We start from the raw sequence: 15,189 nt of genomic DNA, 5'->3' as shown, positions 1-15,189 counted from the left end.
CAACACTAGGAAAATGTGTCCATCCCTGTTCATCTGACTCCTGATGAGGGTATCTGAACACTTGTCCTGAGAATGCTTGTTCTGTAACATATTTTGGGCTGCAGGGTCACGTAAGTATGGGTGATGTTGCTTTTTCCACTTCCTGGAGGAAGGATACACATGAAGCATGAGTGGCATGTCAAAGGCCCTAAGAAGGCCTATAAAAACAGTAAGAACAATGAAAATATCCAGTTTTGCTTATTTTAGTGTTCTGCTCAGGAATTTGTTTTACAAGTAATTTTAGAAAGTGTCGAGCATTCTTTAGAAAGTGATGGGAATTTAGCTAAGAACAAAATAAAAGTTCCCTTTCTCAGGGTACCTGGGTGGCTCAGTTGTTAAGCATTTGCCTTTGGCTCAGGTCATGATCCCAGGGTCCTGGGATTGAGCCCCATATCAGACTCCCTGCTCAGCGGGAAGCCTGCCTCTCCTTCTCCCACTCCCCTGGCTTATATTCCCTCTCTCATTTGCTCTCTCTCTCTGTCAAATAAATAAATAAAGTCTTTTTTTTTTTTTTTTCAAGTTCCCTTTCTCATGGAGTTTATAGTTTCTGGAGATCATCAAGTAATAAAAAAAGTAAAAAATATATAACATGTTGTCAGGTAATGAAAGATGATAAGGAAAAACAGCATAAAGGGTCAGAGAGTGATGATGTAGGGGCACTGTCTTAGATAGTGGTCTAGGGCTCTATGCGGAGGTGGCATTGGTGAAGGGACTGAAAGAAAGTAAGGGAGGGAGGCCAACAGTTATAAGGGAGGGAGAAGAGCATTTTAAGCAGCTAGAATAGCAAGTGCAAAGGCCCTGTGGCAGAAGAGTGGCATATTTTAGTAGGTTGGGGTGTGGTAGAAGATGAGACCAGAGAGGAGATGGGCTGGACCCTGTTAGGGAGAAGCCCCTGGAGGGCTCTTAGATGTGGAGTGATATTATCTGTCCTCTCTTTGGAAAGGTTTACTCTGCCTGCTATATTGAGAAAAGCCTCTGAGGTCAAAGGTAGAACTGGGAAGACCATTGTAATGTCCAGGTGAGACAAGATGGTGGCTTGGACGAGGTGATGAGCACTGGAGGTTATGAAAAAGTGACAGGTGTATTCCCATCTTAATGGTCCATAAACCTTCTTTTTGAGGAATACTTTTTAATATCTCTTGGAGTGCATTTTAGAATATACTGCTATATGTAATCAGGTGTCGATCATGTATTTCTGTCATTTATACCTTCCTCCTTGGTGCTAATCTGTAGTGGATAACAATGTCAGAGAGATGAGACACCCAAAAGCTAATGGAAGAAATTGAACAATTTAATTTTAGCAAGTATGGTCAAGGTTGAGTTGACTATTGGCCCCAGTGGCGTGACAGTTACAGAAGTTACAGTTACATTTCCAAAAGTGGAAATCCATTTTTGGTTTTGCTTTTGTTTATTTTGTTCTGACACAGGTACAGTTGTGCCAAAGTCTCTCGTGCACAACATGTTTATTTATTTTTATTTTGATGTATACTGAGTTCCTATTATGGCTTCAATAAGCTAATTCCTTAATCTGTGAATGCTTTACTTGCCTGGTCAAATCAGTTTAGATCTCACTGTATTTCAGATTATCAGAATAACATGTGCCAGCACATAGCTTTTATTACATTATAAGACAATTATCTGTTTAGTGCTTGGATGCTCCACTAAATGGAAAATTCCTTGGTGATGAGGACCCGTGCCTTTAATTTCCGTATGCACGGAGTCTGGGAAGAGTCCAGATGCTACTACTGAATAAGTGAAAGTATCTCTTAGTTGAATGAGGGTCTGGGATTGTCTTGGGGACTAAGGATCTGAGATGAACCCAAAGAGTCTCTTCTTTTAAATAACTAGTAGTCTGATGGGGTGTATGGATGAATTCTGACTTCACTGTGACTGTTGTGTTAGGCCTAGATCTGTTCTCATACATTGGAGGAATATTCAATAATCCACTCGACAGGTTTTTAACCAAGAAGTCCATCTTACCTCACCAATATTCATCTTATCAACCCAGTTAGTGAACTTGGAATTCCATGATTTCCACGTTTCCTTGGATTAAAGTGTTTAACTAAAAACAGGTCAGCAAAGGGAGGAGTACTCTAGGAACTCCCTAGCCATTTTTGTATATGTCCTGTGTGAATTATTGAGCAGCTTCTTTCCACATGGGCAGCAAAGGAGAAGGTTTTGTTGGAAAAGAGAGGAGGGCACCCATTCTTCAGTGTCTACCTTGATCACGCAGAATTATCTTGCAGCGAGAGAGTCCTAGCCTCTTATATAAAGAAGGAACCTATGGTCACCAGTGGGGAGGTGGGTGGGTAAATGGGTGAACAAGGTGGTAGGGATTAAGGAGGGTACTTCTTGTGATGAGCACATGGAAATGTTGAATCACTGTATTGTGCACCCGATACTAAATACAATGCTGTATGTTAACGAACTGGAATTTAAATAAAAACAAAGCAAAACAAAACTTAAAAAAAGAAAAGAAAAAAAAAAAACAGTTGGAAAAAAAGAGAGAGAGCCCTGGGCAGCAGATGGTACATTGAATCCATGGACACTCCATTCTTAGGCTTTGCCGATCACCACCCCAACACCTCTGTCCCAGAGCTGCAGCTGCATTTAGCCACAGGGCACTGGTGGAGGTGTCCTTGTAGAGGCCCCAAAGCCAAGGGAACAATGAGAAGAGCATCCCTGGGGATAAAGCTCTAGGGAGTTTATCATGTGCTCAGAGGTGCTGAAGTAAACAAAGGCAGCTGCCTTTGTAGCCTTGCCCTGGGCAGCTTGCAAAAAGAGATATGGACAAAGAAGAAAGACAAAATACACCGCTTGCAGACATTAAGGGGAGAATAGTGCAAGCCTGGAGGAGTCTCTTCCCTTTCTCCTGTGGACGTGAAGGGAATTACCCGAGGTCCTGGGAGAAAGTGTTGTTCTGTTATAAAGTGATAATATGAATGAGGCAGATTTGATAAATGTGGCTCTGCCTTTAAATTGCATGCAAACTGTAAGGACGCTAATCACATCGCCTGACTAGCTCAGAAAAGACAAGCAGACAAATAGACATTGCTCATGGAGCTTTCCTTGCTGCCAGACCTCAGGGTGTGTATCTCAGCAACAGCCATAAACACCGCTGTGAGTCTCTCCCCAGGAAGAGCACTGTGCTTCGCGACTCCCCAGCCTGGCTCCTGGGGCGAGGGAAGCGCACTGCCAACCCGTGATTCATGGTCATTTTTCCTTTCAAAAATGGAAATTGCCAGCATTATCACTGCTGGACTGTGATTTATATTTATAAATGACATCTTTTTATACTTCTTTAATTTCAAGTACACTGGTACTTATTGAGGAAGTACCATGTGCCCAGGGTTGCCTTTGATGCTATTTTATGTAATTCTCCAAACAGGGCTTTTATCTTCCATTTTACAAAGAGTGTAATTGATGACTAAAGACCGGAAGTGACTTGCCTAGTGTCACAAAGCTAGCAAGGCACAAAAGCAGGATTGGAACCCAGGTGTGTGTTTGACTTACAAACAAGACCACTGTTTATGTCTAATCACTTAGGTCATTTTAATATGTCAAAGACACCTATTTGCTCAAGGGTTGCAGTAGAGTTTCTGTACCAATGTAGGAATAACCAGGTGTTTATTCCACTGACACAGTGTGTGCATTACATGACTCTTGTCATGTTCTGTCTATGCATGTAAGTGATTGCCCGACACTGCTTTTAGGCTCCCTAGCCAACTTTTAAATATGTAAGATATGGCCATCTAAGTTATAAATTGCCTGTGTCCACTTCTTTCTCTTCTAGTTCCAGTGATAGGCAAGCAGAGGAAACAGAAATTAGTCTCATTTTAACGGTAGCTATGACGTCAGATTGAGTGAATGTGGAGAAGGGTAACTGATCACAGGTCCTTATTAAGTGTGTACTGGGTACATTGGAGGGTTGGGTTTTTCTCTTGATTGCTTTGTCTGTTCTGAGGAACTTTTTTTTTCCAACTGTCTTCCTCCTTCCTCATACCTGTCTTTAAAAACATTTAATAAATGGTGCCTTTATTTTGAAGTTTTCCTATTCATTATCAGATGATTATAGCCAGAACTAAGATTGGAACAGATGTGAAAAGCAGGGCTAATAAGATACAGTAAAAGAAAAGAAAGCATTTCCAGTGTTTACATAAATAGGGTTTTATTAAGCTACCTTTTTCCTACCTTAAACCCATCCACTTAGAGTAAAACCCAAAATCCTTACTGTGGCCTCCAAGTCCTTGATGATCTGTCTCTATTCACTTCCCTTGTTGCCCCTCCCTGACTCTACTCAGGCCCCTGGCCTCCTTGTCTTTCTCCAGCTGAGGGCTTTTTCTTGCTGCTCCTGTGTCTGGAAAGCTCTGAGCCCCTGGAGAGCAGCCTGGCTTATCGCCCTGGCCTTAATCAGGCTTCTATTCAGTTTTCCTCTGTTCGAGGCTCTCACCCAGACCACTCCTCTTAGAATAGCTGCCCTTCCTGCACACCCCTAACCCTACCCTGCCCAATAGGGTAGCTACTCATCAGGTGTGGTTATTTAGATTTAAATTTTTGCTCAGCTGTTACTGGATAGTACAGATCTAGAACATCTCCATCATCACAGAGAGTTCTGCTGCTCCAACCTCCTACCCTGCTTGTTTTTTATTTGTAGCCTTACCACTACATGAAATCATATATTTATTTGTTTGTTACCTGTCTTATGACTAGAAAGAAAGCTCCATACCATCAGGGCTTTTGTATGTGTTGTTCAGACTCAGCTCCTAGCAACTCCTAGCTGAGTATCTGAGATATAATAGGCATTTAATAAATTCTGCTTGAATGAATGATTGGATCTTTTGAGGGCCCTTTTTTAATCCCAGAGGAGATAAGAAGAATTATTGAGGGAAGTTGCTCTTTTTCCCCCCTGCTTTTCCCAGGCCTCAAAAGAATTTGTGTTAACCTATGCGCTTCTGGAAAGGAATTCAATTCCTGGTTTTGTTTCTCTTCAAGTTTTCTTCCCATGATCCGTAAGTTCTAGTGAAAGGAGAACTGACCCGCATTCACTCTGAGTGGTTATTGCCACATCCCCAGATGGTCCCTTTCCAACCTGGCAGCCTGGGTTTGATGCCAGGGATCTCATCTGCCAGAATGTCTTTGGTCATTTTGTGGAAGAGAATATCTCATTCTTAAGAGTAGAAGTTGCATATGACAGAGTTGTAGATGATTATGCCTGATGATGTAGATTGTTTTGATGCTCGTCAGGCATCTGGCTTCCCCAAGGGGTGACAGCATCCTGATAGCTACTTCGGGACAGCAATCTAGGATATTGTACTCATTCTGGGCTTCACTGAAGACACTCTGAGTCTGCTTGCCAGTTCTCCTGCAGCGTTGCTCCTCTTAACACCTGACCAGAGATGGGCCAGGTGCATAGAAGGACCTAGAGAGGACGGCTGAGATGGGATTGTCAGGATGGTTCGGAGGCTTTCCTCTCTGAGGTCTCCATAAGCAAGCCTGACCCGGCAATTGCAGTTCATCTGCTCTATTCCGTGATTGAAATTCAGGGACTTCCCTTCCCACTGAGGCCAAGTTTGACTGTGGGACAGAGCATACTTCCTGGCCCACTGAATGGATCTGACAGACACTAAACTTTGTGGCCAGGATATATGTCATGGATCTGAGAAACCAATAAACAAATACACAAATGAATAAAAAGTTTTAAAATAGATATATCTGTATATGTGTGTATGTATCTTGTTCATTAAATAACTGGCACAATACAAGGAAAGTGTCTAAACTTCACTGAGTTACGTAAAAGAAGACTTGAATAAATACAAAGATGTATTTTTGGACGGGATGACTATTTTAAGATTTTGAGTTCTTCTAAAATTAATTTGCACACTTAGTTCAATTCTAGTTGAAATTCTAATGAAAATTTTCTTGGAAAATGACTAACATAACACAAAATAAATAAATTAAAATAATAAAAATTTAAAAAGAAAAAAATAGAAATAATTTGTTGTCAATCCAACTTTGATTAAATAATTTAACAAGCAAGAAGTAAGCTCATTTACTGAGCTAAAATTGTTAAATATTGATATGCTAGAGTTTGCTCAAAGTGTGTGAAGAGGCATTTCATCCAGAACATGGCGATTTCCTTGCATACTCTTTAGTTATTGTTGTGAAAGGAAAATAACAAGTATATTAATAATTCTCTATATTAATTGCCTGTGTATACACTTCTAAACATGTTTAGTGCTGCAATTCTTTGTAATTCTTTTCTCCCTTTTGGTTAAGTTTCTTCTGATTATATCTACTGAAATGCAGATTTCATGTTTGTTGAATCTAATAACAATAAATTAAACTTAGATTTTATATCTTTTAAAAAAGAAAATGACTAAGCAATTCGAAAGTTCATTTGGAAGACAAATTCGATGGGATGCAAATAAATATTTGCAAAGGATGAGTTCTGAGGGCTAAATGCACTGATAGATACTAAATTTGTAACAAAATGATAAAAATTAAAGCCAAATGGTATGAAGGCAATAAGAGACTGTAGCAAAATTCAAAACTGAGGAGAGACAAATGTGCATAGGAATTTTGACTCTCATAAAAGGAGTGTTTTAATAAATGTTTCTGGGATATTTGTTTATTCATTTGAAAAATCCCTTCCTTGTATAATATAGCAAAATAAATTCCAGAACTAAACATTAAACAATGAAACTAAAATCAGTTAGAACAAATATGGGTGAATTTTTTTGAACTTCAGGAGGGCCTTAATACACTAGGGCCTTAATACACTACTGAAGGCAAAAAACATAAAGGAAGAACATTTTAAACAGCCTATGAAAACAATTAATAGCTTCGCCTGGCAAAAACACCATAGATGAGACCCTCTGAGACAAGTATTTATAATATGCATGACAAAAGAGTTTGTGTATAAATAGTTCTTAAAATTCACTAAGAAACTTGTGTTCTTCTCTTGAGGCTGCTTAACAAATTACCACCCTGGGTGGCTTGAAACCCAGAAACTTATTTTCTCACAGCTCAAGGTGATGCAGGGATGCACTATCTCTCTAGAGGGAACAATCCCTCCTTGCCACTTGCAGTTTCTGGTTGTTCTGGGCATTCCTTGTCTTGTGACTGAGTAATCTCCGCCTTGATTTTCTCATGGCTTTACTTCTGTGTCTGTGTCTTCTCTCTTCTGTATTTTATAAGGACACTTGCCCGTGGAATTAGAGCCCACCCACCTAATCCAGGATGTTCTCATTTCAAGATCCTCCACTTAATCTCTTTTCCAAAAAGGTCACATTCATAGGTCTTGGGGATATGATTGTATTTTTTGAGGGGGCCACATTAAACCACTGTGTAAATCTCAATACAAAAATGAGCAAAAGATAAAAGATTTTCCAAGGAAAGAGATGTTCAATTTCACTGGTAATCACATGCAATTTAAAATAATAAAACACCATTTTCCTGTTATTTGGCAGAAATCTCAACTCCTGAATTTTGGTAGGTGAGAAAACAAGGAAATGGGGGCTCTCCTTCAAGTTTCTGAAAGTTATAAGTTGCCCCAGTCTTTTTTTTTTTTTTTTTTTAAGATTTTATTTATTTATTTGAGAATGAAAGAGAGCATGACAGGGGAGAAGGTCAGAGGGAGAAGGAGACTCCCAGCAGAGCTGGGAGCTTGATGTGGGGCTCAATCCCAGAATTCCAGGATCATGACCTGAGCCGAAGACAGTGGCTTAACCAACTGAGCCATCCAGGCGCCCCTAATTGCCCCAGTCTTTCTGAAGAACAGTGCGATATTATACATAACAATCATCAAACTAGTTTCTTCCTTTGACTTTATGAATTCTCAGTGAGATCTACCAGAAGGGTGTCCTTCACCACATTACTAATAATACTGAAATAGTAGAGATAACCTAAATGTCCAATGATAGGAGATAAGTTAAATGAATTATGGTATACCATAAATAGAAGTGTAGAAGAATATTTAAAAATATGAAAAATTTAAACATAAAATATATGATTAAAGCAGGTTATTAAAGTGCCAGCCTCTGGGTCAAGATGGTAGATTGAGCACAGGCTAAACTCTATTTCACCTACATGGATAGTATATCAAAATATTATTTTGATAATAATAGCTGACCTCAAAAGAAAGAAAAAGAAGTTTGTAATGTCTCAGAAATGGAAAGTGCAGACATAGCAGTGTGTGGGAGATGACACTGTGCCTTCCAAGTTGTGACCAGCACATGTCCGCAGGCGCACACTGCCCATTCCCACCTGGAAGAGAAGACAGTCCACAACTGCCTGCCCTAGACAAGGCTTGGATTTCCACCTGAGATGGAAACCCTGAGCTTACCGGTATATCTGGAAATATGGAAATCCAGAGCTGAGCTACTGATAGAAAACAGTTCAGCCTTTTGTGAACCTTTTGGGGCTCAAGGAGGGACAAACGTGACCAAACCCTACTGTTAAAAAAAACAAACTCTCAAGGAAAACCTCTACATCTCCAGGCTCAAGCAGGAGAGGATTCCTTTAGAACCATAATTCTGAATTTGGTCTGGCCTCCATAACCACTCTTAAAAATTATTAAGAACAAAAGAACTTTCATTTTTGTTGGTTGTACCTATTGGTACTTACCGCTTTAGAAATTAAATCCAAGGAACTTAATTTTATAACATAAGAAATTCCCAAGTACATATTTCATTAGAGAAATGATGTCACCACATGTAACCTTTGGAAAATGCCACTGTACACTTGTGAAAAAATGCAAGTAAAAACCTCAAGTAACATTTTTTCTATTATGAAAATTATGCCACTCCTCCTGCTTGTGCATGTTCTCTCTCTCTCAAATAAAATCTTCTTTAAAAATTGCATAAAAAGAATGTTAATATACTTAAAATAAAAATTTCCAGGTCTCTGAATGACTTATTACTTAAAAATATGCAGATATGCTAAATACTCTTTATTTTTGTAGCAAATATCTTGTAAGAGATTATATTTTGTAAGCTTAATTTCAGTTTTGATAGACTTGAAATACTGAATTTCATTTAAAAATATTATTTTAATGTAGAATTTCTGCCTTTCATCCTGCTTTTCTCCATTAATTCTAATTAGTGAGTTTTATGGTATTTTTTAATAGACATATTAGAATTTAGTTTATTTTTTGTATTTGACATAATTCAAGTAGGCAGAGTGGCGGGCAGAGGGAGAGGGAAAAGCAAACTCCCTGCTGAGCAGGGAGCCCTACGTGGGGCTCAATCCCAGGACCCGAGATCATGACCTAAGCTGAAGGCAGATGCTTAACTGACTGAGCCACCCAAAAGTTCCTAGACATGTTGGGATTTAGAAGGATCTTGGCATTTATTTTAATACTGGACTGCTTGTTGGTGTCCTGTTGAGAGTGGGGACATTCTGTTAGAATAGTTTGGGAAATGGTTGGATAATACATTTAAACAAGGGTCTTTACAAAAAGCTTAAACTATGTGTGACACTTCTAGAGAAGGACCTATTATGAGACAGAGACTTCCCAAATTTATTTGCCCATAGAACTTGCTCCACTCAGATCACCTTGTAGGTCCACATACTGCAGACTACACTTTGGGGGAAATGCCGATCCAGGCAAGTCCCTCATGAAGAAAGGGGCAGTCAGAGAGTTGGCCCCCTTACATTGCTTGTGTCCTCATTCAGTAACATTGCTTTATAGCACTTTCTTTTACTAAGTTCTTGTTTTCACAGAGCTTACGTTCTAATAGGGAAGACCATTGCACTCATGGATAAATGTAAGACATGATTGAATGCCCAAAGGAAACTATGCTTAACTGGAAGCTATGATTAGGTTGAGAAATAATGAAAGGAAATCACTAAAAGAATAGGAATTTATACATATTTACAGATAAATTTAAGGGTTTGGAGGACAAGCAGCATTCTTTTTTTTTTTTTTTTTAAGATTTTATTTGTTTATTTGACAGAGATCACAAGTAGGCAGAGAGGCAGGCAGAGAGTAAGAGAGGGAAGCAGGCTCCCCGCTGAGCAGAGAGCCAGACGTGGGGCTCGGTCCCAGGACCCTGAGATCATGACCCAAGCCAAAGGCAGAGGCTCAACCCACCGAGCCACCCAGGTGCCCCGACAAGCAGCATTCTTAAGTGAAAAATGTCTGATATTGAAGATTTGGACAGGCTGGGATGATGGATCAGTATATTCTTTATCTGCAGTGTCCTCTCCTCCCTCCCAAAAGCTTCTTTTCAGAATGCTGTCTCACTGCAGATATGTGTTTCTGAATTTTAATTCTGGTCACCTTCAAATAGTATCTCTTGCATAAGGTTTGGCTATATGTAGTAGTGGTGTAGACTTTTTCCATAATACCTAGAGCTCCTCCAAAGCATGCCCATCATCTTATCTTTCTCTACCAAAGTCCAGAGCTCAGATATGCTGATCTTCTTTGTTGACAGTTACTATAAGGTCCAGAGTTTTCAAGCCTATGCTGAATGAGCATTTCAACCAATGTTTTCTGCCAGAATAAGCGTCTTCATAATCTGATAATCTGCACCGTATCTGTTGCACTCTGTTCTTTAGTCATCACCAGAGCATCTTATTCGATGTAAATTATTCCTCGATGAAACTGATCTTAAGCCTTTTTAAAAAATCGTTATCTTTAGACATGTGAAATAGCCGTAATAAAGAGATATCTAGTTGTTTACAATCAGCCTTGCATGCAAGGTGGGTGGTGAATACTAAGAATTGCCTTTCTTTCTGACATGAATCATAGCTGAAAGTGCATGTTAGTTTGGACTAATGCATTATAGAGCTCCTCAAAATATTTCTGGAATATTTGTTGCAAATTTGAATGTTTATGTCACTGTCTTTCTGTTTTAACAAAGCTCTATTTTATGACATTACTATAATGTCATCACATAGAATTAGTTTTATGTTCTATCTCCTAAGAGGTGGAATGATAAAGCTCTCACTGGGGTGTCTGGTGTGCTTTGTTATAGTCCTGACCAAATTATATAGCACTGACTTAAGGTGAAGCTTTATTCCCCACTTCTCAACCTCTGCTCCAGTACAGGGATTTCCACTCTCCCCAGGAGAGACAGATGTGGAAAAACACTTGCAGCTTCTCCCTTTCCCACTATGCACATACCCTGACTACTCCCCAAGAAAGAAGGACGAATTTCTCTGGCAAACTGGGTGAAAGACCTTGGCCTGCTGGCCTCAGCCCCATGGAGGTGCTTACCCAGGTCTGCTACTCCTGCAGCGTGGAAAGTTCCCCGGACAGCCTTCCCTCCAGGATGAGTCCTGTGTGGTGCTGAGTCCCAGGACTGGGAAGAAGGTGGGGCATTGGGGATGAAGTGTGGGCATGATTCTCCATGAACTGGTAACTGATCACTATCTACTCTGTTGAATGTTTCCTTTAGATCCGAACTTAGGAGGGAAGGAGGGTTGTTAGATAATGACCCCTCCCTCCAAGCCCAACATGCTGGAGACCTGCGAATACTTTTGAGCGTTTCTATCATCTGGTTGTGGCAGGTAGGGCTGTCTTTTGTCCCAACTTTGCAGTATCAGATTTCTGTTACCCCCCTGGCTCCCATTTCTGCTAATTGCTGATAGTTGTAGTATAAGTGGTTAGGCCTTGCAGTAGGCTTGTGTAGGTGTGAATTCTTACTGGGTAAGTTTTGATTTTCCCATCTGTAAAACAGAGATTTAAAAAGCATTAAGGGGGCGCCTGGGTTAAGCCGCTGCCTTTGGCTCAGGTCATGATCTCAGGGTCCTGGGATCGAGTCCTGCATCAGGCTCTCTGCTCAGCAGGGAGCCTGCTTCCTCCTCTCTCTCTGCCTGCCTCTCTGCCTACTTGCGATCTCTCTCTGTCAAATAAATAAATAAAATCTTTAAAAAAAAAAATAAAAAGCATTAAGACTGTTGTTAAAATTCCTGTTCTGTGATAGTACCTCCGAAGTGCATAGCACAGGGCTGACGTAAAAATGGGTGAGCCTTTATTATTACTGTCATTACTCTATGTGTGCCCAATGACTTCAAATCTCCATAAATACCCTTATTAAAAATAGTGGACTAGGGGCACTTGGGTGGCTCAGTGGGTTAAGCCTCTGCCTTCGGCTCAGCTCATGATTTCGGGGTCCTGGGATCAAGCCCCGCATCAGGCTCTCTGCTCATCAGGGGGCCTGCTTCCCTCTCTCCTCTGCCTGCCTCTCTGCCTACTTGTGATCTCTGTCTGTGAAATAAATAAATAAAATCTTTTTAAAAAATAATGGAATTTCCCAGTATCTGGAAGATCCCAGAACGTTATGGTGAGGAGGAGCTATCTCTCCCACATTTTTTGATGATGGTGGTGTTGAGGGCTAAAGCAGAAGGAAGGACTGGAGGTTCAGGGACAGTGTGGGGAAACTGAGAGAAACATCTGTGTGTGTGTGTGTGTGTGTGTGTGTGTGTGTTGGGAGGGTTGTGTGTCACAGGAACACATGTAAGATGGTTTTGATATGGTATGTGATGTGAGTGAATGTATGCCCCATGACATGAATTATCAAAGGGAAAAAAAAAGAACTGAAATTCTTTTTTGCCAGAATAGCTCTCATTTATGTGTACAAATTATTATTTGGGCAAAATGATTGTCACACACATGGAAATAAGGCTGATTTGTGCATGTAATTAAATATCTCAGATAAGCTGTGCTGTAAATATTCTTTGGTTGTAACAGCCACTTCTATAAATAAGGTTTTAATCAGCTGTGGGACCTATTGCTTAGCGTGATTAGCAGGGCACCTAAATAAGTAGTTATTCAGTTCTTATTGCAGGAGATACTGTGACTGCTCTGCCTTGATATTCTGGGATCCCTTCATTTTCTCTGCTCTCCTTTCCTGGCTCCAGTGGGCCTTTGCTTCCACCAGCCAGCACCTGTACCCCTTCAGAGGACCATCCCTGGGCCCTGAGGAACTGCCTAGCTTTGGGTGCAGAGAGCCAGAAGTGCCTACAGTCCATCCCTGCCCTGGGTGGCCCTTAGCCAACAATGGGTGGGAGTGGGAGCATGAAAGCCCCACACCTTTGCCTTGAGTGGGAATAACTCTGAGCAGAGGCTGAAGCTCGCCCCCAGGATCCTACCTAAAACTGTCTTGCCTCAGTTGTCCCTTCCTTTATCAACTCCTCTTAATAAATGATTTGCACCTGATTCCTTACCCCGGGTTCTGTTTCTGGGGAGCCTGAATTAAAATAATTTAATATATGCCAAATTTTCTCCTGGACGCAGTGTAAAAAGCACTTATTAATCCTCACAACTCTGCAAGGTGGTTTTGTCATTATCCTTATTTCATGGAAAAGTACACCACCTTGAGTTACAGGGAACAGGCAGTTGCACTTGACTGGAGTCGGTTGGGAGTTCATTGTCTTGCCTTCTTTCCTGCCCTTCTTGCCCGCTGACATCTTTGTCATGTTTGGAATGACAATAGGATTATCTTTTGAAGTACAGCTACCATGTTGGGATGGTTAATCTGAACAAACAAGACCATATTTTGGAATTATTACCTATATAAAGCCTATCATGAGTGAAGATATCACAGTAATTCCCCTTGTTTCAGAACACACAAGGTGATTTAGGCAAGAGGCTGTAAAACAATTTTTGTATAGGCTACCAAGGTATCAGAATGACCAGGAAGAATGCTACTATGTTTACTAAGCCCTTAGCAAGAGTACTGGGTGAAGCAGAGATGGGGAAGGGTCAAGGCTTTGGGGTCAGAACCTTCTGAGTTGGAGTACCAGTGTCTTCGCTGACAAACGTGACCCTGGGCCATTTACTTAATCTCAATAAGCCTTAATCTTACCACCTGTATAATGGAGACTATAATACCTATTTTGGCGGATTGAAGTAAGAATTAAGTAAAAGAATTTAAAAATGTATATAAATTTCTTGGCATAATGTCTGTCACAGGGTATACACAAAATCAAGCTGTTTTTTTATTAAAATGATGTCTGGCACATATTCTGTGGTGTAACTCAGTGACTCACCCTGAAACAGAGTTATACGATTTGAGTCTCTGAGCCTCCATCCTCAAACTCTTTTCCAACTGCCTGCTCATCTTTTCTTAATTGGCTCAAGGATCCTCCCATCTCTCCCTTCCCCTGACTCTCAGCTCTCCAAGAAAAAAAAGGGGGAGGGGAGGAAAGAGAAAAAAAAAGGGGGGGGGCATACAGCCCTCTGTTAAGACATTTGGCAAAAAAGCTCATAATCATATGTTTATTTTAATTTCACTTTGCTGTCTTCCAAAACACAGGCCTGTGCAGAACCATGCTTCTGTTTGCCTCCTGGGCATTCACAGTTATTCAGTGGTAACGATGCACAGTCCATTTATAAACAAACATCTTTTTGTCTTTATTGCTGGGTTTGTTTGTGATGTCTGAATGAGCCGTTTAAGTATATGTTTGTACAGCTACTTATCAAGTATTTTGTACTGGGTGCAAAAAGAAGGTAGAAGTGGCTATTACATAACTCATAGTTTGGAGTGCTGCCACAGAGTAAAGCTTGGGGAGTTAATGATGGAGGAGAAGGACTCTCTCACATTTATATCCTCTCTCTACAATGGTGGGCCACCAGAGGGGAGAGCTCAGTGGACAAGTGAAAGATCAGTTCCCATGTGTTCAGCCTGAATGTAAGCCAAGATCTAGGGTGCGCTCAGTGAGAAAGAAAACCAAATGGTGGGTCATGGGAGACCCATGACTCTGGTATCCAAAACAGCAGTTAACTGGAGTGGCAGTAGGACAAGGGGTGTGTGTGTCCAGAGACAAAGAAGATAAGAGACAAAGCCTGAAGTATTGACAGGGTGGGGTTGTGAAGGGACGTGGCATGTGGCTTACCTGTCCCTGCTGGCCTGGAGGTAGCCTCTGAAAGGATAGACCCCGACTAGACAAACCATATGTTCTAATCCAATGTTTATCAAAGGTATCTGAAATCATTTGATGAACTCTGCCCATTTCTCACTGATCTGATGGTTATACTAGGGGGAAATACTCAGTTGTGGCTTTGGGTGCCATATGAGTCTTTGTTATTTATTGAAAGGAGAAATAATGAAAGTAGAGGGGAAATGCATATGATTCAATAGCATCGTGTATAGGGCTGCTTGTCTGCGTTTTTTTTTTTTTTCACTATTGTGAAATAAGGTC

At 40.7% G+C, this 15,189-nt stretch overlaps 1 protein-coding gene across 1 annotated transcript in view; it reads left to right on the top strand.

Annotated features, from left to right (window-relative positions):
* Positions 1–15,189, top strand: part of SV2C (synaptic vesicle glycoprotein 2C) — a 212,120-nt gene that overhangs the window by 31,333 nt on the left and 165,598 nt on the right. The gene's annotated exons all lie outside the window — the stretch shown is intronic.

Source organism: Neovison vison, chromosome 1, assembly GCF_020171115.1.
Source record: "Neovison vison isolate M4711 chromosome 1, ASM_NN_V1, whole genome shotgun sequence".
NCBI classification, from domain to species: domain Eukaryota; kingdom Metazoa; phylum Chordata; class Mammalia; order Carnivora; family Mustelidae; genus Neogale; species Neogale vison.
Note: the sequence above shows the minus strand (reverse complement) of the source record. Positions and strands in the feature narration are given on the sequence as shown.